The following is an 18801-nucleotide window of genomic DNA, read 5'->3' on the forward strand; positions in this document are numbered from 1 at the left end:
TGGATTTAGAAAAAGCAGAGGAACCAGAGATCAAATTGCCAACATCCGTTGATCATACAAAAAGCAAGAAAGTTCCAGAAAAACATCTACTTCTGCTTCCTTGACTATGCCAAATCCTTTGACTGTGTGGATCACTACAAACTGTGGATAATTCTTAAAGAGATGGGAATACCAGACCACCTTACCTGCTTCCTGAGAAATATATGCAGGTCAAGAGGCAGCAGTTAGAAGTGAACATGGAACAACAGACTGGTTCCAAATAGGGAAAGGAGTACATCAAGGCTGTATATTGTCACCCTGCTTATTTAACTTATATGCAGAGTACATCATGAGAAACGCTGGGCAGGATGGAGCACAAGCTGGACTCAAGATTGCCAGGAGAAGTATCAATAAGCTCTGATAACGGAGATGACACTACTCTTATGGCAGAAAGTGAAGAAGAGCTAAAGAGCCTCTTGATGAAAGTGAAAGAGGAGAGTGAAAAAGTTGGCTTAAAGCTCAAGATTCAGTAAACTAAGATCATGGCATCCAGTCCCATCACTTCATGGCAAATAGGTAGGGAAACAACGGAAATGGTGAGAGACTATATTTTTGGGCTCCATAATCACTGCGGATGGTAACTGCAGCCATGAAATTAACAGACGCTTGCTCCTTGGAAGAAAAGCTATGACCAACCTAGACAGCATATTAAAAAGCAGAGACATTACTTTGCCAACAAAGGTCCATCTTGTCACAGCTGTAGTTTTTCCAGTAGTCACGTATGGATGTGAGAATTGGACTATAAAGAAAGCTGAGCGCCGAAGAATTGATGCTTTAAACTGTGGTTTTGGAGAAGACTCTTGAGAGTCCCTTGGACTGCAAGGAGATCAAACCAGTCCATCCTAAAGGAGATCAGTCCTGAATATTCATTGGAAGGCCTGATGTTGAAGCTGAAACTCCAGTACTTTGGCCACCTGATGCGAAGAGTTGACTCATTGGAAAAGACCCTAATGCTGGGAGGGATTGGGGGCAGGAGGAGAAGGGAACAACAGAGGATGAGATGGTTGGATGGCACCACCAACTCGGTGGACATGAGTTTGAGTAAACTCCAGGAGTTTGTGATGGACAGGGAGGCCTGGAGTGCTGCAATTCATGGGGTCACAAAGAGTCAGACCCGACTGAGCGACTGAACTAACTAATTTTAGAACTCACTTATGAACGGCCATGTGATGCTGTCTCTTCTTGAGTTGAACAGAGATTCAGACGTGTATTCTTCTTCTGTATTAAGAAGAAAATGAGGGACTTCCCTGGTGGTCCAGTGGCTGGGACTCTGCTCTCCAAATTCAGGGGGCCCAGGTTCAATCCCTGGCCAGGGAACTAGATCCCACATGCCACAGCTAAGACCTAGCATAGCCAAATAAATTAATGAAGATATTTTAAAAAAGAAGAAAATGAAAGGACATTTCTTTCATTGTGGAATATTGTGTCTTTTGTGGAATATTGTGTCTTTTGATTTATTTCAAGTTGAACTATCTTTAGAAGAATAAAGGCATTTATGGTTTGGTTGCCATGTAGTCTGTAAGACAATAGACCTCATAGTGTAGGTTTATCACACTGTGAAGCATTTGTGAACTCTTTGCATGAACCCCTTAGTGAGTAGAGATCAAGTACCACAAAGTGTTCTTTTGGATTTCCCTGAAGCAACATTATGAAATGAATGGTGACCAGGTGTACTGGTCCCTTGTCGTTCCTTGCTCAAAAAAAATGATCTTTGTATATATTGATTTCCGCTTCTCTTTTAAAAGTAGATATTTTTATTCTACCAAAGATTTGAAATGTAAAAGTTGTATTGTTTTCCCCTTAAATCATTATATATATATATATATATATATATAAAATTATTATTTTTTTTACTAAGATATTTTGGGATTATTGATCTAACATGTTTTCATCTTTTGAAACAGATATGGAGTTTAATGTATACAGCATTGGTTTCTGGAACTCAATTCATATTTACTTAAAAATATGAATTTTATTTTAATTCAGATCTTCTGTAGGTAGCCATCATGAATCTGAGTTCTTTGAACTTTTTACTTCTTTTTGAATTAAGTCTATTTCTTATAACAATGTAGAAAATCAGATTCTTTATATTTCTTTGGATAGATGGAAGAACTATATGTAGAAAGTACATTAGTTTTCTATTACATCATATTTACCACAAATTTATTGACTTTAAACAGCATACATTTATTATCTTAAAGTTCTGGGGATCAGAAGCCTATTGGGCTTGTTTGGGTTCTCTGCTCAGTATATCAGAAGGTTCAAATCACAGCATCAGTCTGCTGGGCTTTTATCTGGAGACTCAGGGCAAAAAATACTTGTTGGGCTGAGGTTCCTATTTTCTTGCTGACTGTCAGCGAGGAGCCACTTTTCCTCTGCCTGACTGGCTACAGAGAGACCTTACAGGTGCAAGTGGTTTCCACTTGTACCAGATAGCTTGCTCTCCCTAAGTAGGTGGTCCCAACCACAGTTGTCAGACCCCTAGTATCCTCTCTGGAAAGTCACAGTGCTGATCAGTTTCCAGAAGAAAAGTTGTCCTCAAGGTGTAAGAACTCACAGCTACTTCAGCTCATCCTCGCTCTCTTTGGCTTTCATTCACTGAAGAGACAGACTGTGAACAAAATATTCATCCTGCATACACTTTCTAACCTCTGAATCTCTCATTTCTGGATGCCTTCATTTGGGGATTCAGCTGACCCTGTCTCTTTCATTACTGGTACTTAATATGCATCAAATTTGTTTCTTTTTTTAAAAGTTTGTTGCCTTTCAGTTCAGTACAGTTTCAAGTATTTTTTAATGAATCCAACTTCCCTGACACCCCTCTTAACTACCCCCATTCCAGTTCATTTAGATACATTTCAGCATAAAACGTAAAACTTCCCATTAGAACCAATACAGTGACTCATTCATAAAATGCATTGGAGAGCCTTCTAATGAAGGATAGGGGTCAGCTATGTCATGGTCTCTTTCTGTGATTCTTTTGTGTGAATTCAAAATCTGCACTGATGCCCTTGAAATACTATGACTTCTTGGATTTTTAACTCGAGTCTTATCATTAATCAGACTAGCTATATTTTGAGTTTCTTCATTGTTCTGTACTACTTTTTTATTTAGGTAATATTGGTTTGTAACATTATGTTATGTTTCACGTGCCCAACATTATGTTTTGACTTCTATATACACTGTAGCGTACTCACCTCCAAATTTTGGTTTCCTTTGTTACCACACAGTTAATGCCCTTTACCCATTTTACCCTCCTTTACATCTCTTCCCCTCTAGTAACCACTACTTTGTTATCTGTATCTGTGTGCTTATTTTGTTTTTGTTTTAAAAATATTCCACATATGAGTGAAATTATATGGTATTTGTATTTCTCTGTCTTACTTATTTCACTTAGCATAATACCCTCAAGATCCACCCAGGTTGTTGCCAGTGACAAGATTTTGTCATTTTTTGTGGCTGATTCGTATTCCATTAGAAGTATATGTAACATTTTTGCCATCCATTGATCTGTTGATAGGTACTTACATTGATTCCGTAATTTGTCTATTGTAAATAATGCTACAGTGAATATAGGAGTGCATCTATCTTTTCCAATTAGGGTGTCTGTATTCTTTAGACAGATACCTGGAATTAGATAACTAGATCACATGGTAGTTCTATTCTTGTTTTGAGGAACTTCCATACTGTTTCACACAGTAGCTGAACCAGTTTCCATTCCCACAAATAGTGTATGAGGATTCCCTCTTCTCCATATCCTCTCCAATACTTGTTGTTTATTGCCTCTTTGATAGTAGCCATTCTAATGGACATGTGATGATTTCTCATCATGGTTTCGATTTGCATTTTTTAATTGTTGGTGATATTGGACATTTTCTTCATGAGTCTATTGGCCATCTGTATGTTTCCTTTGGAAAAGAAATCCAGATTCTCTGCGCATTTTTAAAATTGGGTTGTTTGGATTCTTTTTGTTGTTCGGTTGTATGAGTTCTTTATGTATTTTGCATATTAACTCTGATCAGATACATGACTTGCTAATATATTCTCCTATTCAGTAGGTTGTCTTTCCATTTGGTTTATGATTTCCCTTGTGTGTGGAATCTTTTTAGTTTGATATAGTCCCATTTATTTCTTTTTTTCCCTTGCCTGATAAAACTTATCTAGAGAGATACTACTAAGACCAATGTAAAAGAACTTATTTCCCATGTTTTTTTCCTAGGAGTATTGTGGTTTCAAGTTTTATATTTAAATCTCTATTCTGTTTTGAGTTTAATTTTGAATGTAGTAAGAAAATGATGCAATTTCATTATTTTGCATATAGTTGGCCAGTTTTCCCAGCACCAGTATTGACCCAACTGTCTTTTCCCCACTGTAATTCTTGGCTTCAGTGTCATCATATAAGGGATCATATAAGCATGGGTTTATTTCCGAGGTCTCTATTCTATTGCATTGATCAATGTGTCTGTTTCTGAGCCAGTTATATAGAGTTTTGGTTACTGTAGCCTTGTACTGTAATTTGAAATCAGGGAGTATGATATCTCCAGCTTTTTTTTTTTTTCTTAGGATTGCTTTAGCTATTTAAGGTCTTTTGTGGTTCCATATTAATTTTAGGATTTTCGTTCTATTTCTGTGTCATTAGGATTTTGATGGGGACTGTATTGAATCTGTACGTTGCTTTAAGTAACAGGGACATTTTAACAATGTCCAGTCTCTGGGCATGGGCTAGCCCATGTTTTTGTATCTTCAATTTCTTTCAACAGTATCTTGTAGTTTTCAATGCAGAAATCTTTTACTTCCTTGGTTAAGTTTATTCCTACTGTTTTAGTCCTTTTGTTGTGATTATAAATGGGGTTGTTTTCTTAATTTCCCTTTTGGCTATTTGTTGTTAGTTTATAGAAATATAGCAAATTTTTGTATACTGCTTTGTGTATCCTGCAATTTTATTATATTTATTATTTCTGATAATTTTAAGGTACTGTCTTTAGGGTTTTTAATATATAAAATATTGTTACCTGCAAATAGTTACATTTCTGATTTTTCTTTTCCAGTCTGTATTCCTTTTATTTTTTTATTACCTAATTGATCTGTCTGGGACTTCTAACACTCTGTTGAACAAGAGTAGTGGGAATGGGAATCCTTGTCCTATTCCTGATCTTAGTGGTACATCTTTGAGTTTTTCACAACTGCGTGTGATGTTAGTGTGGGTTTGTCTTAGATGGCCTTTATTATGTTGAGGTATATTCCTTTTATACCCATTGATTTTGTTCGAATGAATGTGAATATTGTCATCTATTAAGATGATCATATGATTTTTATCCTTCAGTTTGTAAATGTGATGTATCACATTGATTGATTTGTAGATATCATATCATCCTTGCTTCCCTGGAATATATTCTACTTGACCGTGATGTGTGATCCTTTTAATGTTTGTTTAATTCTATTTGCTAGTATTTTGTTGAAGATTTTTGCACTACGTTCATCAAAGATACTAGACTGTAGTTTTTTTTCTTTTTCTTTCTTATGTTGTCCTTGTCTGGTTTTGGTATCAGAGTACAATTGGCCTTATAGAACAAGTTAGGAAGCATCGCTGCCTCTTCAAATTTTTTGGAAGAATTTGAGAAGGTATTAGCTCTTAACTCTTCTTTCAGTGTTTAGTATAATTCACCAGTGAAGCTGTGTGGTCCTGAACTTTTGGTTTTTGGTTACTATTTCAATCTCTTTACTAGTAATTCCTCTTTTCATATTTTTTATTTCTTCTTGATTTAGTCTTAAAAGGTTGTGTCCTTGTAAGAACCTGTCCATTTCTTCTAGGTTGTCCAGTTTGTTGGCATACAGCTGTTCATAAGTCTCATAACCCTTTGTATTTTTGTGGTATCTCTTGTATCTTCCCTTTGGTTTCTGATTTTATTGGAGCTTTCTCTCTTTTTTCTTAGTGAAGCTAGCTAAATGTTTTCAATTTCCTTTATCTTTTCAAAGAACCAACTCTTAGTTTCATCAGTCTTTTCTATTCTATTTTATAGTGTCTGTTTCATTTAGTTTGACTCTGATTTTTATTATTTTCTTCTTTCTCCTGACTTTGGACTTTGTCCTTCTTTTTCTGGTTCCTTTGGATATAAGGTTAGATTATTTATTTGAGATATTTTTGTTTGTTTGTTTCTTGAGGTAGGTCAGTATTGCTATAAATTTCCCTCTTGGTTTTAATTTTCATGTCTTCAGGTACTTTTTAAGTTCTTTTTTGATTTCTTCATGGATCCAATAGTTGTTTAGTAGCCTCTTTAGTCTCCAGATATTTGTAATGTTTCTTTTTCCCCCCAGCTTCCTTCTTATAGATGATTTCTATTTTCACAACATTGTGGCCAGAAAATATTCTTGATTTGATTTCAGTTTTTGTAAATTTACTAATTCTTGTTTTGTGTCTCAGGGTATGGTTTATCCTTGGGAATGTTTCATGTGTACTTGAGAAGGATAAGTATTCAGCTACATTTGGATGGCGTGTTTTGTAGAAATCTTTTAAGTTAATCTGGTCTAATGTTTCATTTAAGACTGCTCTATTTTTGTTGACTATCTATCTTTATGATCTATCCATTAATGCAAGTGGGGATTTTAAAGGTTTCTCCTTTTATTTTGTTGTTGTCAATTTGTCACTTTAAGTCTGTCAATAGTTGCCTTGTATATTGTGGTGTTCCTATGCAAAGTGCATGTCATCTTTATGGATTATTCCCTTTAACATTACATAGTGTCCATTCTTATCTGTTATCTTTTTTGGCTTAAAGTCTATTTTGTGTGGTGTGAGTATGGCTCTCCCTGCTTTATTTTGGCTGATATTTGCTTGGAGTATCTCTTCACTTTAAGCCTATTTTTGCCTTTAGAATTGAGATGAGTCTCCTGGAGGCAGCATATACTTGGGTCTTATTTTTGATCCATCCAGCCACTTTGCATATTTTGCTTGGCAAATTCCATCCATTGACATTTTGTGTAATTACTGGTAGATAAAGACTTAGTACTGCCACTTTATGCTGTGATTTTTCTGTGTCTCACATCATTATTTCTTTTTTCTTGTATTTCTGTCTCCCATTTTTGGTGATTTTTTCTGAATTATTCTCAATTTTCTCTCTTTTTTTTTTTTTTTTTTTTTACTGTGAATTTTCTATAAAACATCTTATAGATAAAATAGTCCTTTTCTTGATAGCATCTTACCTTAATTTGTCTACATAGGTTCTGTCCTTTTCCTCTTCCCTTTTTATGTTTTTGTTGCCTCAAGTGATTCCTTTTTATGTAATGAGTTTGTCACCAAATCCAAGTATCTATACTTATTTTTACTGATTTTTTTTCTTTTAACCTTTATGCTATGATTAAATGTTTAGCGGTCTATTCTGATTCAGAGTTGAAATTTTCTGCTTCTATTTATCACCTCACTCAAAGTTTTATATACTTTTGCCTTTTCATTTCAGGTAGAAGAGATTCTTCAACATTCTTTGTAAGGCAGGTCTAGTGATGATACACTCCTTCAACTTTTATTTGACCGGGAAAGCCTTTTCTTCTTCATAGTTGAAAGATAACTTTACTGGATAGAGTATACTTAGGTGATACTTTTTAATCTTTCAATATTTAGAGGCTATCATTCTACTCTTTCCTGACCTATAAAATTTCTGCTAAGTAATCCAAGATATCCTAGCCATTTATTTATCTCTTTTAGTAGGTCATACATTTCCTGAAGACACACTGTTATTTTTTATTTGTATATTGACCAAGGTTTGCCACCTAGCATATAGTAATCACTCAGTAATTTTTTTTCTTGTGTGAAAGCATGAATTTGAAATTTGCTTCTGCCATTAGACATTTAAGTTCTACCTCTAACATGCAATTATTGGTAGAAACTTGAGTAACTATTACTCAAGTTATTATTAAAAAGTTTGAAAAATTTCAATTTGAGGACTGAATCCTGTGACGTGCTATTAGAGACCTGTCTGCAGGATGTTGTTGAGCAATTTTGGGGCTTTGTTATTCAGTCTGCCTAATAGCATTACTATGAAGCCTCTGGTTCTCCATCTTGTCCTGGAGGATATAATTAAAGATTGCTAAATGCTTTACTGAAATCATGATCAAATGTAAATCACATGGGTGGCTATCTCACAATAACACAAATTTTGACATAAGATAATTGGCGATTGTTATCTGAAGTGTTTCAAGCCAGCTTCTCAATCGCAAACAGGGATAAGCTAGCTTCATATCTTCTCGGGAAGAGTGGAGGGGAACAAAACAGGAGGCACATGGATCTTTAAAGTGCAGAGACGCTGAGAGCATGTCCCTGATAGTCTCTCCTCATATTGCATTGGCAAAATGAAGGTCAAATAGATAGGAAGTCCTTGCATTGCTGGAGCTATCCCAGAGGCGCCAGTTAATCAAAGTTCCAGTTGCCCCTTGCATATTTGTGCTACAGGGACAAATACTACTAGTTGGGAGCAAATCAGCAGTTGGAACTGAGTTGTATATTGTTGGATTCCTGCAACTAGAACCTACCCATTTGTCCTACTGAAAGTGCGTATGATTCATGGACCAAACACACACACACACACACACACACACACACACACACACACTATTGTCTACTGAGAGGAACAGAGGGGAATTTTATTAATCAGAAAAGGAGGTAAAGTATAAGTGTACTTGGTTAGAGATGATATTGATAATTGCTTACCATGAATTTGAAAACCATGGTACAGAATTTGAGAATGAGATAGCCTCCCCATTAATGTAAAAAACTTGACATAAAGTTTGAAATCTTAATAATTTTGATTCAAGAGCCAAAGGACCTTTGCATGTGTGGTTTTGAATTTTGGTGAGTAATGCAAAAAAAATACTTGAATCTCGTTCTAAGTTGGTAACATGAGTAGATGAGGGACAGGGACTTCAAAGAAATTTGGCTTTTGTTTTTTTACTAAGTTGGAGGATTATATAGGCTTCATCTGCTTGTTTTTTTTCTTTAAATAAAACTGTAGGAATTATTCAGTTGATTTCATTGGTTTGGGAAACTTTTTTTTTTTGGATGTAGTCTAGAATGACAATTGTCAAGCTGCTTTAGAGCTATGAAATTTGAGGTTAGTATGTGACTATGCCAGAAAAATCACAAAACAGTAAGCTGGAAAGAGAACTAAGCAACTTTCATGACACACCATTTATAAAACTTTAAATTGCTGTAAACTCAGCAAGAACCTTTACCATTATCAGTGGACTTTGAAATTGCCAAAAAATTTTCTCTTATTTAACTTTGCCTCTGTACTTCATTTTGGTAAATTATTTTGTCATTTTTATCCATTTCTAGGTTTTTCTCTTGTAATAGTTGAATTGTATCTCAGAGGATATCGTTGGTGGTGGGAGGGTAGTAATTGTTTTTCATGTCAGTTGATAAACTAGTTCGGTTTGGATGATTTTACTGAAAGTTAGCGTTGACTGTGTTCATCTGAAAAGGAAACAATTTTGACAATTAAAACATACAAATTGTGAGTGCTACATCTAGCTATTGCAGCTATAAAGTGTTGATTGGAAGTGTTTCACGAACCCTTCTCAGGAGCAATCCAAGTGCTATCTACTGCTCAGAAAGAAAATACACTCTGTATTTGCCATCACAATGTGCTGATTGCCATAGCTTGCCCAAGGCTAAACTTGCTGTAATAAAAACTTCTGGACTGAAACACGGTGGTGGCATTTAGGTTATTTGTCTCCTAAGTTGTTTCTGCACTATGTAAACCCCAAGCAAACAGCTCTCAGTTTGAAAACCTCAGAGAGTTCTGTCACTAGGCATTACTGGGTTTCCTTGTGTCAATTCTTTGAAGAATATGTTAGCTGAAGTCTTGCAGTGAGCAGTGGAATCTAGATCTTACATAGCTGAAGGCAGTGGATTAAAATGGTTTACGTCTTCCGACTTTGTCCAGATCACTGTATGAAACTCACTTTGATAGATGCCTTTCTGTGAGGGCGTTATTAAAGACTCATAGTGGATTCTTTGCCCTGTGTATCCTTTGCTGTTTGTTGTTTAGTCGCTAAGTTGTGCCTGACTCTTTGTGACCCATGGACTGTAGCCCACTAGTCTCCTCTATGGGACTTCCTAGGCAAGAATACTGGAGTGGGTTGCCATTTCCTTCTCCAGGGAATCTTGCTGACCCAGGGGTCAAACCTGCCGCTCCTTCTTGGCAAACCAGTTCTTTACCACTGAGCCATCTGCCTTCTAAAACAGTATTAAGTCAGGGATCTTAGACTTATCATATCATGCAAGTTTCTTCGTATGGTACTGGAGGAAAATTTGAGAAAGACTTAGAAACATGACTAAACCCATCTTATAAATGCTGTATCCTTAAGAAATCAATTGTGGATTAGCATGAGGAAGTGCCCATGTGTATCTGCATGGGAGGCTGCATAGATCTCTTCCACATATTTCAAGGTCTATCTGCAACCATCCCTTTTTAAATTCATAGGAATAGCAATGTGGTTGAGTGCCTCTTAAAGGAACTGGTTGTTGTGGAGATAGGCAAAAGCTTGAAAGAGAGTAGGAAAGGAAAAAAAAAGAGAGATGGAGGGAGTGGAAAACTGGAGGTTGAAAGGATGGAGAATGAGTAATAAAAGTCATTCTGTGGCTATGACCTATACTCTTAAGGGCAGCCCAGTAGAAAAGCTGGCTCTGCTTTTGCTCAGAGGGAAGGAGCACTTTTCATCTGCCAGCCTTCACTGTCTTTCCTGCGTGTCTTGGGATCGCACATCAGATGAGTAGGAGGAATTCTCCTGTCACTACTAGTGAAATTGTTGTCATCATGTAGCATCTCTACTGTGATCCAACCTTTAGAAGACTTAAATTTGAAAGTGGTATGTGGAATTCCAGCCCTCGCATTATTATTTTTTCTTGTACAAAATGAAGGGAACCCAAGACCATTTTTTTTTTTTTTTGAGGGAGAACATGATTCAACCTCTTCAAGGACAAAGTTTTTAAATGTCCCTGTTGTCATATTCAAATAAATCTGATCCCTCAAATAGTATCCTTAAATAAATAAAAGAATGATTTTCCCTAGTCATAAAAGTATATCACTTAGGACCCTTATAAATACTGCTGATAGTACTACTGTTTTAAAGTAGGGCATTTGGAAAATTAAAAAAGTAAAAAAAAAAGGCATCTATCTGCAGTGAGCACTCAGGAGTAGTTATCAGAGTCCTAAGTGGTCCTTTATTGTCCTAATCTCTGGGGCAATGGATAACTGGAAACCTTGGCTGCTTTCTGGGGCCATATTTTGAGTAATGCCTATTAGATGCTATATTTTAGCTCGTGCTCCTATGGACCAGTAATATTTAAATAGCTTTAATGACTGCATTTAAATCTATTTTATTCCAGATTAATGCACATAGGTAGTAATTCTTTAACCAGAAGATTACAGAGAATTTACCTGATGATTTCACTGTTGTACCTCTCCATCTATTACCATGGATCTTATACAGGGCTACTTCTTGACCATACTGGCTAATGTAATTAATGAAACATGTTGAAACATATGCACATTTGCTACACTGTAGTTTACAAGTGTTTTTCATTCAGTGTAGTAATATTAGTGCTGTTTTTGGTGAAATTGCACTTGGTTTTCCTTATATAATTATTTATGCTTGTGTTTCTAATAGGATGTAGATTCTAGATCCCTCAATTGTAGACATTATTCATAGTTAGAGCACATATGTGGGTACATGTGTGGGATGGGCTTATTGGGGGCTTGGGAGAATGGAAGCTTATTTTATCACTTTTTTGAAAAAAATTCTGTTCCAGGTTTGTGATAATTTTACTCATGAAAGAAAAACTATAGCATGTTTCTAAGTACTAATGTTCAAAGGGTCAGGAAAAAATGTCTATACCCTTTACATTATTTTTGCAGTGAATTTGTTATTTGAATGTTCTTCAGTTATTAGCATTTTTAGCCCATTAGCAGTGATAACACTGTCCTAAATAACTATAACAGATTTGTAAGAACCAGACCTCTGGACCTAAAGGTCCCCTGTCCCGATACTTTCAGAACTCTTCAGACAAACGATAGCGTATAGAAATGTTATTCTACCAAGAATGCTCTTCCTTTCTGTCTGACACTTTCATCTCCCAAATGATGTTAATTTTTAAGAAGTAGTTTGTTTCCCAATTAACCTTCATATACTGCTTTGCGAATTGTACTATAATAGTTACTTAGTAAATATATGCTTAATAAATATTTGGCACTGATATTCAACCAAATATTTGTTGAATTAAAAAATCATGTTAATGTTTCCATTTCCATTACATAATACTAGTAAAACAATAATTCTGGTCAGTGGGTGTGACTGCTAGATATTCTTTGCAAATTCTGTGGTTGGGCATAGCTTCAGCTAATTCAGGGTTCTCAGTCTGCCTGGCTATAGGACTCATCTGTGAAGCTTATAATACTTACAGACTCCAAGGATCCACCCCAGACCTGCTAGCCACAATCTCTGGGTAATTTGGAACATCAGATAAGTCAGAGAAACCTGAAACTAGGGAGTCTGACCTAGGAAGTTGGCCAATGTGTATCTGTATATTGGTATTTATGGGTCTGGATTGAGTTAGTAGTGTTCATTTATTTCTAATGCTGGTCAGCTAAAATATCAGAAGAGAAAATTGCTCTGATACGTTCTTTAAATTTCAGCTTCTACGAGACTTCATTGAAGTAATTTTTAAATTGTCGTAATTGATAAATATAAAATTATTATTCCCTTATGTGAAACACTCTTCTAATGTTTTTCATATGTTTATTAATCGTTAGTACAGAGAGGTGAAATAATTTGCTCAGGCCCACATAGGTAACAAGCAGGAAAACTTGACTTTGAACCTAAAATGTTGGATTTCAGAATTTTTACAATTAACCCCTGGAATATATTGCCTGTAGCCACCAAATACCAATGTGTTAGGCACTAATATACTAAGCACTTAATATACTTTTAAAGTCACTTACCAATCCTATAAAGTAGGGTTAAGAAAGGGAAGTTTAGAGAGATTAAGTCATTTGCCCAGAGTTACCCTGCTAGTAAGTGGTAGAACCAGTGTGGTTTGAAGCTTGGTTGGCTCAACTCCAAAACTCTGTGCTTTTAACTATACCCTATATGCAAGAATGACAGGTTTGAATATGCTGTCTCGTTCTCTCTCCAGTATACTGTACAAATAATGGCAGTTACTGTGGGCTTTTTGGAAGGTAATTGTATAACGCTTTAATGTCTGCATTAAGTAATGCTTTCACTTAATATTGGCAATAAAAAGGGTCGACATTGAATTTTAGAAGAAAATCTGTGATATATTATAGAGTTCCTTGTCCCCAAAATATTTTCAAAGAATAGTTTGGTTCCTCTGTTACTCGCTGAAACCAGGGCTCTGGATTAACGCACTTTTCCTAGAGAGTCAGACAGGACTGAAGCCATGGAGCGCGCGGAGACCCTTAGCGCGTGTGTTCTAACACTGCGCCTGCGTGCTTCGTCGTGTCTTACCCTTTGTGACCCCACGGACTGTGATCTGCCAGGCTCCCGTGTCCATGGAGGTTTTCAGGCAGGAATGCTGGAGTGGGTTGCCGTTCCCTTCTCTAGGGGATCTTCCCGACCCAGGGGTTGAGCCCGTGTGTCTTGTGTCTTCTGCATTAGCAGGCAGATTCTTTGCCACTAGTGTCACCTGGGAAGCTGTTCTAATGTTAAAGGATAGAATAGTTGGTGGAAAATTATGTATTTGTGAACACTGGGAAGATGTTATACTTAATTTCCTTCATTTGATCATTAAATATTTTACACATGTGCATTTTGTCATAAGTAAATGTTTTTCTCTAATTTGAAATAATTTATAAATTTCAGAGCAGGAGGAGAAGGGGACAACAGAGGATAAGACGGTTGGATGGCATCACCAACTCGATGGACATGGGTTTGGGTGGACTCCGGGAGTTGGTGATGGACAGGGAGGCCTGGCGTGCTGCGGTTCATGGGGTCGCAAAGAGTCGGACACGACTAAGCGACTGAACTGAACTGATAAATTTAAGTATTTATTAAAGATTTAATAAATCTTTAAATTATTAGACCAAGGAGGTCTGGCATGCTGCAGTCCATAGGGTCAAAAGAGTCAGATACAACTGAGCAACTGAACACAACAACAAAGGATTTAATTTGAAGTGCTTCTCTTTTCCCCTCGTTTTCGTACCAAAATGAAGGTGAAGCGTTAATTGGTTTTAATGGCTCCTACTGCCATCTCTCTGTCTAGGACTTGTAAGGAAAGGGGGAGAATTGAAGAAAAACTTGTGAAATTTGTATGGGGAGGTGAGAAAGCTTAATGTGCTTGTGAACCAGCACACTTCTTCTAGATACTGCTATTGCAGTGTAATAAATATTGAACTCCAATTTTTACTTTTAGCCCTCACCCTTTAAATGTAATAGTTAACCTTCAAAGAGGAATTTTCTAAAGAAGCATGATAACTAAACTCCTGTACCTGGAAAGTATCAGTGCCTGATAAACTAGGAAATAAGAGTGTCTTATAAAACCAGGGAATAGACCTTTTTTCCCGAGCAAGGGCTTGCTAATTTGGGTTCACAACCAGAATGGAGTAGTCGGGGTTGTGCAGTTACTGTTGCACTTCAGCAGGAGACTATAGCTGCCTGAGCCATGTATCTGGCTGTTTATACTCTCTCTTTCCCAGTAAAAATGATCCCCACCAGCAAGGGCTAATTCATCTAAAACACTGCCAGTAACTCTGTGACGTTGATTTAACAAGTAACCATCTAGATACTTGTTCTTATATGGCAGAAAAAGTTTATTGGGGTTTTGGAATACATAAAGAAGACTTTTATCACTTTAAAGTTTAAGACAGCAAATCTTTAAAAATTTTGTTACTCCTTCCACTTTTTAGCAGGCCAAAATATACAAATAACTCATATAGATTAATATTAAAAAAACAAGCAGCCTAATAAAAAAAAATGGGTAGAAGATCTAAACAGACATTTTAAACTTTTACCAAGGGTCGAAGAATAATATATTGAGCCCCATCCTGTGTTAGAAAGAAAAGTATGCCTTTGTTAACATTAGCTTCTATAAAATCAGTACACACTCAGAGGGGAAATGGAAATTGTAGAGAAAATCTGTGGATTTTGCTTCCCCACTTTCCACTTTTTGTCACCTTCTCTAATTATGATGGTGTGATCACTCACCTAGAGCCAGACATCCTGGAATGTGAAGTCAAGTGGGCCTTAGGAAACATCACTATGAACAAAGCTAGTGAAGGTCATGGAATTCCAGTTGAGCTGTTTCAAATCCTGGAAGATGATGCTGTGAAAGTGCTGCACTCAATATGCCAGTAAATTTGGAAAACTCAGCAGTGGCCACAGGACTGGAAAAGATCAGTTTTCATTCCAATCCCAAGGAAAGGCAATGCCAAAGAATGCTCAACTACCACACAATTGCACTCATCTCACAGGCTAGCAAAGTAATGCTCAAAATTCTCCAAGCCAGGCTTCAACAGTACGTGAACCATGAACTTCCAGATGTTCAAGCTGATTTAGAAAAGGCAGAGGAACCAGAGATCAAATTGCCAACATCCGTTGATCATACAAAAAGCAAGAGAGTTTCAGAAAAACATCTATTTGTGCTTTATTGACTATGCCAAAGACTTTAACTGTGTGGATCACAATAAACTGGAAAATTCTTCAAGAGATGGGAATACCAGACTACCTGACTTGCCTCTTGAGAAATCTGTATGCAGGTCAGGAAGCAACAGTTAGAACTGGACATGGAAAAACAGACTGGTTTAAAATTGGGAAAGGAGTACATCAAGGCTGTATATGCAGAGTAGATCATGAGAAATGCCGGACTGGATGAAGCACAAGCTGGAACCAAAATTGCCGGGAGGAATATCAATAACCTCAGATACGCAGATGACACCACCCTTACAGCAGAAAGCTAAGAAGGACTAAAGAGCCTCTTGATGAAAGTGAAAGAGGACAGTGAAAATGTTGGCTTAAAACTCAACATTCAGAAAACCAAGATCATGGCATCTGGTCCCATCAATTCATGGCAAGTAGATGGGGGAACAATGGAAACAGTGACAGACTTTATTTTGGGGGGCTCCAAAATCACTGCAGATGGTGACTGCAGACATGAAATTAAAAGATGCTTGCTCCTTGCAAGAAAAGCTATGATCAACCTAGACAGCATATTAAAAAGCAGAGATGCTACTTTGCTGACAAAGGTCCATCTAGTCAAAGCTATGGCTTTTCTAGTAGTCATGTATGGATGTGAGTTGGACTCTAAAGAAATCTATCTGCCAAAGAATTGATGCTTTTGAACTGTGTTGTTAGAGAAGACTGTTGCGAGTCCCTTGGACTGCAAGGAGATCCAAGGAGTCAATCCTAAAGGAAATTAGTCCTGAATATTCATTGAAAGGACTGATGCTGAAGCTGAAACTCCAATACTTTGGCCATCTGATGCGAAGAACTGACTCTTGGAAAAGACCCTGATGCTGGGAAAGATTGAGGGCGGGAGGAGAAAGGGACGACAGAGGATGAGATAGTTGGATGGTATCACCGACTCGATGGACATGTGTTTGGGTAAACTCCAGGAGTTGGTGATGGACAGAGAGGCCTGGCATGCTGCAGTCCATGGGGTCGCAAAGAGTTGGATATGACTGAGCGACTGAACTGAACTTCCAGTGTCGCTTCTAATATTAGACACCGAGAAAGTATTTCTTCCATCATCAAAGGTGAAAATAAAATATACTGATTATTTACTAAGAGCCAGATATAAGTTGAATGCCTAAGTTGAAATATATAATTTATTCTTTACAATTAGGAAGCACTATTATTATCCTCTTTTATAGAAGGTGAAACTGAGACTTAGAAAGGATGAGTAAATTGCTCAAGGCCAAATCCCAAGTAGGTTGTAGAAACTGGATGCAAATCCAGATTTTTCTAATTAAAAGACAATGCTCTTTGTCATAATCTCTAATATCAATTGTACATAGAATTTAATAGAGTGTTCTTGTACATTTAGTTTTACACATTTGGAGTCAGCATATCCCAGTGAAGAGAGCAATGTAGAAAAGACAGGAGATTAGGAGTTAAGATCCTTGCAGCTGCATTTGGAATCAGGTTAATTTTTTTGGAATTGTAATTCTGCTGTTTATATTGTGTGAGTTGCAGAATCTGTTTAAACTTCACTTTCTTTTGTGAATTGGAAAGCAAAGGAGATAATTAATGTGGACTACTTCGTGAATGGTCTGAGTTATTATCATGAAGTTGGTGTTGATACTTTTGTGTTTGTAGAATGGTTTACAGTTTGCAAAGAACTTTCAGAAAGGTTGTCTCAGATGATTCTTAGTGATACATCCCTTTGAAACTCATTCATTCTTTTACTCCTTTATCAAAGAAATATATTTTTGAGGGTCTACTAAGTGCCAGGCATTGTTTTATATGTTGGAGTAATTTAGCAGTGAGGCAGCAGGAGAAAAAAAATTCCTTACTTTCATGGAATTTGCATTTTAATGGGGAATATGGATGATAACACATACGTAAAATAGTCAGTATATTTGTGGCCCCATGGACTCTAGCCCACCAGGCTCCTCTGTCAATGGGGATTCTCCTGGCAAGAATACCGGAATATGCCCTCCTCCAGGGGATCTTCCCAACCCAGGGATCAAACCCAGGTCTCCCGCATTGCAGGCAGATTCTTTACTGTCTGGGCCACTAGGGAAGCCCCCATATTACATAACAGTAACAAGAATAAAGGTAACATTTAGCTCCTGTATGGTGAATACTATAAGCCATGCTCTCTTCAGTAGTCAGAAGCATATTTTGAATCATAGATGTGTTTTTCCATTATGGACTTCTTAAACACTGTAAACAGGTTATATAGTTCAACTGCAAACTTTTTTTCCAAATTTTGTTTTGTTTAAAACAATGAAGGAATTGATTTTTCTATTTAATTATTATTACACATCATTAAAATTTATGAAAATTCTTCTAGGTATCTCTAAGATTTTGTGACATATTGGCTAAAATTATGAAATTAAATGTAGATATCTCATATCTGTCTATTTCATAAATCTGGTAAGTATCCTCTGAATAAGGCATTTCAGTAGTTCAAAGATTGTTTTTAAAATAATTATTTAAAACCCATTAAATAATCTTGGCATCACTTTTCTTTTGTACATAAGTTAGTAGTACTCATGGGGTTTATGCCTCAAATTCAGCTCCAAGCCTGGTGAAAATTCTCAGTAATCTGGGTCTTAGAAGACACAAAAGAATCATGAGAAGGTGTTACAGTGAACTCAGACATAAAGATTTGTCTGCCAACTCTGAGTATAAATTTACTGAAAGCTGCAAGAAAGACAAGTGTTATCTCAGGGTAGTTTCCAGCCGTTATCGACCACCAAAATTCACCGTTCAGCATTTGTAAGCCTTGGGACACAGATTCACATTTGCTGCATTGAAATCGTTTGAGATTTAATCCTAAAAAATTCTTCTAATTGTTACCCCAGTAAAAGGAAGTAATTTTTTTATGGACTCAGAACTCAGTTTTAAAGTTATTGAAGAAACATTTCTGCTATTTAAAGAGAGTGGTTAAGAGCTCAAGCTTCTGGAGCAGACAGGATCCTTCTTCTACCACTTGCTAACTATGTAACTTGCTAACTATGTTTCACCATTTAGTTCCATAATAGTCATTCTCCAGGGAGTGGCTAATGACTTTATCAGAACTGAAATCTGATA

At 36.7% G+C, this 18801-nt stretch overlaps 1 protein-coding gene and 1 non-coding gene across 2 annotated transcripts in view; both read left to right on the forward strand.

The window, feature by feature from the left end:
- The window catches only part of MACROD2 (mono-ADP ribosylhydrolase 2), a 2149518-nt gene that overhangs the window by 301307 nt on the left and 1829410 nt on the right, over positions 1-18801 (forward strand). The gene's annotated exons all lie outside the window — the stretch shown is intronic.
- Positions 1284-1356, forward strand: TRNAW-CCA (transfer RNA tryptophan (anticodon CCA)). Its single transcript has one exon. It is a non-coding gene; the product is annotated as a tRNA-Trp (tRNA).

The sequence above is a fragment of the Muntiacus reevesi genome, chromosome 2 (genome assembly GCF_963930625.1).
Source record: "Muntiacus reevesi chromosome 2, mMunRee1.1, whole genome shotgun sequence".
Classification (NCBI taxonomy): domain Eukaryota; kingdom Metazoa; phylum Chordata; class Mammalia; order Artiodactyla; family Cervidae; genus Muntiacus; species Muntiacus reevesi.